The sequence below is a fragment of the Panthera uncia genome, chromosome D1 (assembly GCF_023721935.1).
Source record: "Panthera uncia isolate 11264 chromosome D1, Puncia_PCG_1.0, whole genome shotgun sequence".
Taxonomy (NCBI): domain Eukaryota; kingdom Metazoa; phylum Chordata; class Mammalia; order Carnivora; family Felidae; genus Panthera; species Panthera uncia.
Window position 1 is genome coordinate 27,036,767 of NC_064808.1, and position 12,150 is coordinate 27,048,916.

The following is a 12,150-nucleotide window of genomic DNA, read 5'->3' on the forward strand; positions in this document are numbered from 1 at the left end:
CAGTCGTGGGACCACACTGAGCCTTTCCAGCCCTGAGAGAGCAGGCAGGGAAGATGGCCCAGGGCTGTGCTGCGGTGGCCCATGGGGCTGAGGGCGGGGCGTTCATCCTGAACGTGGCCAGAAGAACTGCATGTGTTAGCCCTGGTGAATCCGTCCACGGAGAAGCTTGTTTTCCAACACAGTCTCCCCATCTTCTGTTGGTGGCCTCCCACAAGCAGGGAGGCCACCCTTGGCGAGGTGACGTGTGCCCTGTGGTCACACCTGCACATCCAGCCCTTGTACTTTGCTCAGTCCCCATCCCATCAGCAGGCCTCGATCTCCCTGACACTTGTAAACTGGAATTCTGTGGCTTTGGAGAGGCCAGCCTCGCTGGCAGGCAGGAATTCCCCATGTCCTGCTCCTACCAGGAACCGCTTGTTTAGCATCTCGGGTACCAACAAGCAAAGGCAGTGGCTTCTAGAACCCTATCTTTCCTGCAGGACATTTGCACTTCTGGTCTTGGACCAATAGGTGTGTCAGGGAGAGGTGTGTGTGTGAGGGGAACAGTGGTTCTCAACTGGGGGCGTTTTTCTTCAAAGCTTCGCAGCAGACGGGGTGGTTTCTAAGAATTTCTCACAGGTAGGGGCGCCTGGGTGGCTCAGTTGGTTAGGTGTCCAACTTTGGTTCAGGTCATCATCTTACAGGCTCATGAGTTTGAGCCCCGCAACCGGCTCTGGGCTGGCACTGTGGAGCCTGCTTCAGCTCCTCTGTCTCCCAATCTCTCTGCCCCTCCCCCACCCCACGCCAAAAAGAAATAAATAAACATTAAGAAAAAGAATTTCTCACAGGTAAGTGCATAAAGGAAAGTAAGCTTCTCCAGTAAAGCAGACAAATCCCTAAGAAAATATAAAGGTGTTGGTCCTTTTCATTTAGGTCTTTGCTTCTAAAGAGTATTTTATATATTGGGTGATTGAAGTCTGTATAAAGCTTAATAAATACATTTTTTAATGTTTATTTATTTTTGACAGAGAGACAGAGCATGAGTGGGGGAGGGGCAGAGAGAGAGGGAGACACAGAATCCAAAGCAGGCTCCAGGCTCCGAGCTATCAGCATGGAACCCGGCGCGGGGCTCAAACTCACAAACCAAGAGATCATGCCCTGAGCCGAAGTTGGACGCTCAACCAACTGGGCCACCCAGGCACCCCAAAAAGCTTAGTAAATACATTTAAATGATTATGATGATGAAGAGCACACGTGGTCTGATTTCTTGCACTGAGAAAGTAGCTGCTTTAGTGGAGGCCTCTGGGCTTTTCTCCATTTTTCAAGCAACCCCCTGATTCTTCTGTTAGTTCTTGAACTGGCCTTGAGAAGGAATGAGAGAGCCAGACAGCACAGGAAGGGGGTAAAAACCCACCAGCCCAGCCAGCAGACAGCCAGCAGACAGCCCAGCCAGTGTAGTCAGGTCCTGGAAAAGGTTGGTTTTCAGGAATAGAAGAGAACACACTGCTGAAAACCTAAGACTCTGGAGAGTCGGTGCCTTTTGTATCAGACTGAATCTCATCCAGGTATGAGTGGAAGTCTCAGACGGAGAGATTGCTGATGGAAGCAGCTAAGGCAGACGAAATTAGCAAATGCGAGTTTAAGAGATAACAAGATATTTTTGTGGAGCAGGGGAGACTGAAGGCTGGTCTGGGGGAGATGGGGCTGAGATAAATGCAGAGGGTGGGTTGGTTGAAACAAGAGGCTTTTCCCCTCGAAGCGTCCCAGGAGCATTGGTGATGTTGACACTGGGTAAGAAGGATTGCCTGACAAGGCAGGGCTTCTGAGGGCCACTGAGGAGGCAGCTGGACTCCAGGAGAAAGAAGAAGGAGAGATGGAAAGAGGGAGGCAGAAAACTCTGGGAAGAAAGATGAGACAGATGAGGAATGAAGTGCGGATGTCAGGGAGGTCTGACGGGAAGAAGGGACTTCTGTCTGACAGGGCCTGACCCCCATGTGAACCTACGCCAGCTCTGTTAACACACACCCGGGCTCTCCCACATGGGAGATGCTCACGTGCTAACATGCAAGTGCTAATAATGTATGCCATTTATTGGACCTTTGTGTGTGGACTAGTCCACATTTTCCTATTGAGAATGTTCCCATTTTACAGATGAAGAACCTGGGTTCTAGAAAGTATGTTACTGGGGGTCATACACCTTGTATATGGCAGAGTTGAGATTCTAACCCAACTCTCTCTTTTTAAAAAAGTTATTTTTTTCCTAATGTTTAGAAACATTAGAGAGAGAGAGAGAGAGAGAGTGAGAGAGAGTGAGCAGGGAAGGGGCAGAGAGAGGAGACAGAATCCCAAGCAGACTATGCACTGTCAGCACAGAGCCTGATGCAGGGCTGGAACTCCTGAACCATGAGATCATGACCTGAGCTGAAACCAAGAGTTGTACGCTTAACCGACTGAGCCACCCAGGTGCCCCCAATTCTGATTCTTTTTTTTTTAATGTTTATTCATTTTTGAGAGAGACGGAGAGAGAGAGAGAGAGAGAGAGTGCATTAGCGGAGGAAGGGCAGAGAGAAAGACACAGAATCTGAAGCAGGCTCCAGGCTCTGAGCTATCAGCACAGAGCCCAACGTGGGGCTCGAACTCACAAACCGTGAGATCATGACCTGAGCCAAAGTTGGACGCTTAACCAACTGAGCCACCCAGTCCCCCCCAACTCTGACTCTTAACGCCTGCATTGTACCATATTTATTCTCCTGTCTCAGGGCCTGTTGGCCCCACAAACCGGAGGAACAACAGCAATACCTTGCCTGCTTCTTTGTTTGGATACTGGGAATGTTTGTCAAGTGCCTAGAGAAAGGCTAGGAACGATTGGCAAAGTGTTCTCTCCCCACATATCCGATTGTAGAGCTGTTTTGTAAAATATGTTTTCATTCAGTATTTTATATTAAATACCGGAACTTAAGAAATGACATAGCATAATGCTAGCCGGACAGTGATAAAAGGGGAAAATTGAGAAATACATTTTAAAGTTCAAGGTCAATGAGTACTTTTAAAAAGCAGCATCCTGCTTTCCCAAGGAGCTGCATGTCAGAGGGAAGAGGCTGAGGAAGAAGCTGTCGCGTCTCGTGATTGTGGGTGAGGGGGAATCTTGGGGATGTGTCCCACAGAGAGGACTCTCCCCTGGTCTCAGCATCAGGCAGCCTCCATTTTTCTAAGATGTCGTTGGGTCCTTACTCTCCAAGTGAAGAGGGCCAGGGAGCCTGTCACAGATGTCTCCTGTCCCAATTTTTCTGAGGTCTAAAAATATAATGACCCATGTCAGTGGCCTTTATCACTCAATTTGGGCACAGCTTTACTTCCAGCCCCCACCCTCGCAAACTGTTCCTTTAGCAGAGGAGGAAGGCATGGCGATCCCTGGTCAGAGCTTACAGAGATCTCATGGGGGAAGATAACCACGTGGGACCGCATGGGTCAGCATCTGCCTGCATCCCAGCGGTAGGCTGAGTGAAGCAGGATTTACCTCTTCTCTGAGACTTCTTGATAAAGATGCCTTTGAATTCAGTGGGTGGGTAACACAACGTGTGTTGTGATGCTGCCCTCTCGAGACAAGCTGCCACCACTTTTTAGACAGGGACCCCCAGGCCCCAGGGGAAGCAGCTGAAGAAATGTGAATTTTGAAAGATTGCCCCATTCCACAAGTGTTCTAGCAACCTCCGACACTAGTGGCAACACCGTGGTTCTGTTTGCTGATCCAGCCACTGGCCAGTCCCTCCTCCATTCCCCTCTGACGAGAGCAGCCTAGAAAAGCCCAGAGCAAAGGATGAGGACTGTCGAAGCAGGCCATGGGGTGAGCACGTCCTCCAGGAGGCAGGAACCTCCCAGCCGTGTGACATAGCCGCGAAGAGCACAGGCCCTGCCATCACACCCGTGAGACAGCAAACACCTTCTTAACCTCAGAGCGTCCACTCATAACAAAATTGTTCACCTCCAGGGCTTGTCCAGAAGATGGAAGGGGATGCTTAGCCCACGTACCCTCGGTCAAGGGCAGCCAGGTCTCTGGCTGTGCCTCAAACAGGCTCTGGGTACCCCTCCACCCCCTGCCGGTGGGCCAGGGTCCTGCCCCATGGCACAGAAGGAGGTGGGTTGCACTGGGCGAAGCTGGCCAAACTCCTCTTGTCACACAGTTGTCTCCATCTTCCTCCTTTGGCCTGCCCAAGTCAGTAGGTTGAAGGGACTGGGGATACAATGTCACTTCCCCGCCTGTCAGTCACCTCAGAGAGGAGGGTGTTGTCAGGTGGGAGTGGCGGGGACCCACCCTCATCGGGTGTCCTACGGCCTCCTTCTTGTAAAGGTCCTCTCTGAACCCATCAGAGTGCCTCCTGCTGGTCCAACTTCCCAGATGAGAGGGAAAAAGCATTCAGAAGACTTGGCACAGGTGCAGCTTTTTCCCTGGGAGTGTGCCTGCAGGGGGGACGGTGTCAGGAAACTGGGAATTCCACGGGTCCCGGTTGGCAGGCCGGTTTGGGAGTCAGGAGGTCTCAGGTCTCAGTTAGGTCTCAGTTTGCAGGCCCGTTAGCAGATACCTTGCCTCCTGAGTTAAGTTGCTGGCTGCATGGCTTGGCGAGGCACCCCAAACAAGCAGAACGGTGGCTCCATTGACCCAAAGCAGCAGTGATTAAAAACTTCTGGTGCTGGGTTCCGAGATGAATTTATGGCGTGTGTGTGTTTAATCCGTAATAGTAGATTCGTCTCTCAAATTATGATCATCTGCATGACGCCACCAAACCTGGATGAAACAGAAACCTTCACTGGTTTATCTGACCATCTACTGCCCCAGTCGCCAAAAACTTCATTTCACTTTGCCTACTTTCCTCCACACTTGTCCTTTTAGGATCACAGTCTCTATGAATAGATGGAACTCAGTTTCATTCCCCAGATCTGCCACTTACCAGCCCTGTGACTCTGGACCAGTTGACTTAACCCTCATCGCTCATCTGTAAGGTGGGACTATAACACTGACCTCGTAGAACAGGTGTACGGGTTAAATGGGGCAAAGCGCCTGGTGCGGTGCTTGGCACATTGTGGGGAGTTAATAAACAGCAACACTTGCTCTTGTTGTTTTGTCTTTGACACTGTGGATACCCACTGGGTATCGGGTATCTGGGTTAGCATGCCCTGGGGAACCGCTTGGCGTTTCCTGGGCACTGTCTCCAAGCTGAAAGTTAACGAGGTGACCAGGATAATGGCAAGATGGCCTGGTATAGGCAGGGCATTCAGTCCTGGTGAGTCGCAGGCCTTTTCCTGCTTGCAGGCATTCCTTACCGATTCCAGGAGACGGAATGCAAACACCAGGCGAGTTCGGTACCATGCCCCGGACTGCCAGGATGCACTCCTAGAAGCAGATATGTGTAGGCTCCCACCCGTCAGAAGAACTCATTAGGACAGTCTGTGATATGGTGCTGAAACCGGAGGCTCGCTCAGGCGAGCCAGGGATGGGGAAGTCCTGTCCCTGCTGAACCTCTCTAGCTGATAAAGGCAGCCTCTGCTGGCAGATTTCATTTTTCACCGGGCCATCTGTATCCAGTCAAGGGTAGCTTGTCTTTCTGAAAAACTTCCTCATCAGTGTCAACCCTGCACAAACTGTCTCCTGAGTTAGCCACCACTCCTGGTGCCCGGGGTCATGGGGACCATGTGGTGTCAACAAACCAGAGTCATCATAAGGTACACGGAAGCATTGAAGTGGATGGGATGTTTATGTGGCTGCTGCAACATTATCAGCCCGAATTATTGCCGAGTTAGCCCTGTGTTAGCTGGTCTATAAATCTTCAGAGCAGTGTTTTTATTTTCTTAATTTTATCATTGCTGTTACCCACTTTTATCACCTGTTCATGGAGAGAATGATGCTACTCTCTCCTGTCACTGTTGTTGTTTTTTAAATATTATTTATTTTAAGAGAGAGAGAAAGAGTGCATGTGCAAGGGAGGGACAGAGAGAGAGAAGGAGAGAGAATCCCAAGCAGGCTCCTTGCTGTCAGCACAGAGCCTGACGCAGGACTTGAACCCACGAACTGTGATATCATGACCTGAGCCGAAATCAAGAGTTGGCCACTTAACCGACTGAGCCATCCAGGCGTCCTCTCTTGTCACTGTTGTTCTCCTTCCTTTCTATATCACTCTCTCCCTGTCCATTCTTTCCTTCTACTTTCTTCTTGCAGGTTGGAAGTTCCCAGTTTGAGATAGTCGGTCTGAGATAGCCCTTCCCTCTGATGCTTGGGTTTTCATGGCAGTCCTGAGGGGACACCCTGAAGGACTCTCTTCTTGGTTGCAGTGGATCCCTATAGAAGGCTTATAGGTTTGAGGTGAACTTAAGAGAAAGATCAACTTCCAACCTTAAAGTCCCCCACTTTTTTTTTTTATCACCAATATGTTTAAGGTAAACTGTAGCAGTCTGGGTCTTCCCTGAACATCCCTTCAGAACTGGGATTGGCCAGAGGAGCTCTGTCCCCTGCAGGGGTCAGTTCCTGCTCATAGCCAGAGAATGGCCAATACCAGTCACTGTTGCCCAGTGACTGCCATTAGAACTGCCTTCATGGGTCTTCTGGAGATGCAGACATTTAATCTAGGTTAAGGAGTGATGTTATTCACTGCTGAGTTTGAAATCAGAGGTAAGTTTATAACTTTATTTATTTAGCAAACACATATTGTGAGCCTTCTCTGTGTCTGACCCCCAGTTCAGAGATGAAGCAAGTGTGGCCTTCTCCCCTGGGGCCTCAGAAGTCCCGTGGGGCAGGCAGAAACTTAAACAGATGTACAAGCTTGGGCAAAAGATCAAGAATGAGCTTTGCTTAAAGGGGCTTGGGAATAATAGAATGTTTTTCAGCCTGGTCTTGAAGGATGCATAGGAGTTTCTGAGAAGGAAGAGGAGGGAAGAACATTCAGAGGGGACTGCAAGAATGAAAAGGATGGCAAATATCTTACCGTACCTAAAGCCATAGTGGGGAAGGAGGGAACCAGGCCATTGTCCGAAAAGACTCCCGCTTTCCCAGGATGGTGTGCCCTCAGATCTGGTTACCAGTGGTGCATGCGGCTGGCTTCCACTCGCTTGTGAGCCAGTTATTACATAGCTAGAATTTTGCAAGCCGGTTGCTAAAACCTGAGTAGCTTGGATGGGGAGTATTTATACCATAGACATTGGCAAGTGATACAAAACAGGACTGACTGCTTTTGTTGGTTTGTTTTCTGGAGAGCCAGTTGGGCCCATACCACTTCCTGTAGGCTCCTCTGGTGCATAGTTACATCCCAAGAGAGCCTGCACAACGTGTCTTCATACTCAAAGTCAGTTATTCCCCTTTTCCAGGAAGGCCCTGCTGTGGTTCTTCTTAAGCATCTGGTCTTCAAAGATGGGGTCAAGAGACAAATAGAACAACAATCTGATTCTTTCTGTTTTGAAGATGGCTTGGTTTGTGCAGGCCAGGTGCCTGCCTCACACCATATCCTTCTACCTCCTCCCACATGCCTGCTCTAAAGCCTCATTGGGGCCCAACCTAAAGTCAGCCCCACTGGGATCAGTCACAGGCCCTGATTTCCTCCTTCTTGTTCAGAAAGAGCTCCTGCAGGGAGACTGGGCCTCAGATGCAGATCTCGGCTGGGCACCATTGTCAAGAAAAGACTAACTTTTTAAAAATTTTTTTAATGTTTCTTTATTTTTGAGAGAGAGAGAGAGAGACAGAACACAAGTGGGGGAGGGACAGAGAGAGAGAGGGAGACACAAAATCTGAAGCAGGCTCCAGGTTCTGAGCTGTCAGCACAGAGCCTGATGCGGAGCTCAAACTCACAAACCGTGAGATCATGACCTGAGCTGAAGTTGGACGCTTAACCCACTGAGCCACCCTGGCGGCCCAGGAAAGGACTGACTTTTTAAAGAAACATTGTTTTTTCTTCCTTTTCACTAAATCAACCAGTTATTTCATTGTTGACACAGCCTTGGCCTTGATGAATCTGTATCTGGTTGCTCAGGCCCCGAAATCTCTGGCCACAATCAATCGTCTCAATGTAGTGTGATGGAAGGAGTCAAACAAGACATGTTCAGATCACAGCTTTGCTGGTGGCCAGTGGTGGTAAGTGTATACATGTCACTTCACTTCTCAGAACCTCATTTTCCTCATCTGTGTCGTGGGAGGGACAAGCTCACCTCACGTGGTTGCTATAAGAGCTCAACTAGACCATGTGTGTAAGGGGCCTGGCTTTGATGTTTAAGGCCTTTTCCCCTCTGCTTCAGCTCTCACTATACTCCTGACTACTCCCACCCACTGCCTTATCCTCATTTGGTTAGTGGAGTCTGATCCTGACTTAAAAAAAAAACCCTCAATGATGGATCTCCCTACATTCTTCAGCTGGACCCTATTTGGAGTGTATTCATTAGTTAAGGAAAAGCTCAGTGACCCTTCTTGGGAGAGGACTTGTGGCTGTGGCTTTATTGCTTCCACGCTTGAATCTCTCTGAACCTGCAAAATATGGATAACAACAGTGCTCACCTCATAGGTGTATAGGGAGAATCAAATGAGATAATACACTTAAGGTGTGTAGCAATTTGCCAGGTGCACTGTGGGCATTCAATGATGAGAGCTGTCAACGTTTTGCTTGCTATGACTAAATAATCTTGAAGGGAGTCTAAGGGTCAAAGGACTGTAGAACTGGAAGGAAGCTTTGAATCCAGTTCCCTTATTTACAAAGAGACAAAGGGCCACATAATGAGTGGCAAAGCCAGGACTCCAATCTAGGGATCCTAATTCGGAGTTCAGAGTCCACCACATCTCATCAGCAGGAAGTGGTTAATCCTCGCACTGGACTTTTTTTCCTACCAAAGCTGGAAGACCAGAACAACCCTCAAGGAAGATCATTAATATTGGGGTTTGTTATTTTGAGACTAATTAGGACTCACATTGCTTTGATCCCCAAGGGAGAAACTCTGAGAGGAGGCGGGGGCCTCGTTTCCAGGAATATGGAAGCTGTTACATGTTGCCTCTGAGCACAACCCCAGTGGGGACCAGAGTCCCTGAGAGCTGATGGGACATACATCATCCAGAAATCTTGCTGCTTTGAGCCAAATGCAAATATCGGCAAGACCCAAAACTGGGATTTGAGCTCTCTCTTTAGGAAAATAAGGCATTTTAGCAGATAAGACAAAGCTGGAGAAATTGGCAAAAATCAAATATCAGCCTCATAATAAATGTATCTGGAGAAGAATATTAGGCATATGTAAAATATGTGAAAATGATTTTTAAGTAGATTTCTTTTTCTTTTTTCTTCTCCTGCATGTTTATGTTGGCCATTGGAGGACTATTGACATTCTTCACTGTCAAAAACCTTCCTCTAGGAGCTGGCCTCTTTTTGCATTTTTTGCCCTTGTTTTAATCTGAAACACCCAGGACATAAAAGCATGGGAAAGGAGGGGTGAGGAGAGAGGCAAGCCCATTTCTCTGTCCTATGTGATGTCTTCATGCCAACTCCTAGTTAGTGCAGCAGAGTGATGAAAATCAAAGGCTTAAGGCTTTGGAACCAATGGGAGTGGGTTTGCATTCAGCTTTGCCCCACTCCTCATATGATCCTAAGGAAGTCATTTCCCCTCCACCCAGGGCATTCTCCTATCTCTAAAAAGGAAATAATAGTAGTACTTGCCTGTATCTGTCTGGGACCAACCAGGAGGCAGAAACCGCACAGTGATCTGAACAGGGGTGGTTTCGTCTAAAGAAGTATGAGGCATGGATAGGTCAATAACTAGAAAGATGTGAAGAAAATTCTAAAAGGTACATCAGAGCTGAGAAAAGGTACCCAAGGAAAGACAAACTTGGGGTGGGGAGACCTTCCCTGAGGCTGGCGTTCAGACTTGGTTGGAGGTTGTAGCCTAGCAGATGGCAGAGAAGTTTGCTGGGTTGTTTGGCCCAGAGCTGGTATAAAGTGGCCAGGCAGGAGGAAGCATCCCACGTATGAGTGAGCCCAGGTGGGTGGACAAAGGGTTATAGGGTGTTGGGAGTCTGCTTATTGGCAGGTGACGCTTGGCCTAGGATTTGTGGGGTTGATATTGGGAAAGCCATGAGGAACAATCCTCTAGGGTGCAGACAAGGCAAGGCTGGTGGGCAGGTGCACAGGGGAGTTAGGGAGCCCGAGGGGAGGCCTGAAGTGTTTGCATCAGGAAAGCCACAGCGAGGTGGCTGTGGCAGGGCTGTGAGGTTGCTGAGGGACTGGGCACCCTGGGTAGAGCAGAACACCACCGGATGGCTTCACACACGGGAGGAGGCATGGACCACCAGGAGCAAATAGCACACCAAAACCGGGAAGAGAAACTTCTTCCTCCTGTAGTGTTTCTCCATTGCCCTCTACTGACAGAGCTTAACACAGTGCTCAATATGAAGCAGAAAAGCTCAGAGTCCAGTCAATCATTGTAAAGCATGTACTGAAGGGTGAGTTCAGAGCTGAGAGGCCATAAGTTGATTAACTGGCACATGAGTTCAAGGAGTTTTTTGAGGGATTAAATGAAAGAGGCCATGTAGGGTCCTTATCACAATGCCTTGTAGCTTTTAGTGAATAGAATCTGTTCTCTTGATTCCTGCTAGGGGGTACCAATCCACATTTTGCAAAATGTGTACTAAGGTCTTTAACTTATGTGGTAATAAACTCCATTATTTAATGAGAAACCAGCTCAGAAGAACAGCCTGAATAGCCTGTAAAAGCCCCTAGATGAAAGCAGTCCCACAGGCTAGAAGCTTTGAATGGTGATAATTAGCAAGTAACACCTTTAGAGATGCTTTCTGGGGAGCTGAAGCCTGGGATGCTCTGGAATAGGATTGCACCTGTCCCCTATCCACCAAGACTTTTTTTTCAATATATGAAGTTTATTGTCATGTTGGTTTCCATACAACACCCAGTGCTCATCCCAAAAGGTGCCCTCTTCAATACCCATCACCCACCCTCCCCTCCCTCCCACCCCCATCAACCCTCAGTTTGTTCTCAGTTTTTTTTTTTTTTACTTTTCTTTTAAGAATATTTTTATTTATTTATTTATTTTTAATATATGAAATTTACTGTCAAATTGGTTTCCATACAACACCCAGTGCTCATCCCAAAAGGTGCCCTCCTCAATACCCATCACCCATCCTCCCCTCCCTCCCACCCCCCATCAACCCTCAGTTTGCTCTCAGTTTTTAACAGTCTCTTATGCTTTGGCTCTCTCCCACTCTAACCTCTTTTTTTTTTCCCCTTCCCCTCCCCCATGGGTTTCTGTTACGTTTCTCAGGATCCACATAAGAGTGAAACCATATGGTATCTGTCTTTCTCTGTATGGCTTATTTCACTTAGCATCACAGTCTCCAGTTCCATCCACGTTGCTACAAAGGGCCATATTTCGTTCTTTCTCATTGCCACGTAGTACTCCACTGTGTATATAAACCACAATTTCTTTATCCATTCATCAGTTGATGGGCATTTAGGCTCTTTCCATAATTTGGCTATTGTTGAGAGTGCTGCTATAAACATTGGGGTACAAGTGCCCCGGTGCATCAGTACTCCTGTATCCCTTGGGTAAATTCCTAGCAGTGCTACTGCTGGGTCATAGGGTAGGTCTATTTTTAATTTTTTGAGGAACCTCCACACTGTTTTCCGAGTGGCTGCACCAATTTGCATTCCCACCAACAGTGCAAGAGGGTTCCCGTTTCTCCACATCCTCTCCAGCATCTATAGTCTCCTGATTTGTTCATTTTGGCCACTCTGACTGGCGTGAGGTGATATCTGAGTGTGGTTTTGATTTGTATTTCTCTGATGAGGAGCGACGTTGAGCATCTTTTCATGTGCCTGTTGGCCATCGGATGTCTTCTTTAGAGAAGTGTCTATGCATGTTTTCTGCCCATTTCTTCACTGGATTATTTGTTTTTCGGGTCCCTATCCACCAAGATTTAGTGATGCTGAGGTGCTCCTCAACAGCACCACCTGTTTGTGTCTTCTCAGCCTCTGGCATGGTTTCCTAACGGTTCATTCCCACATTTCCCTGCATGAAAACGACTTCATTGGGTCCCCAAATGTTGCCAATGGGTAAATTAAAAAAGACTTTAGAGACCACCTGTTCTGACTTCATTCTCCAGATGAGGCACAGAAAGGTGAAATAGATGGCCCAAGGTCATTC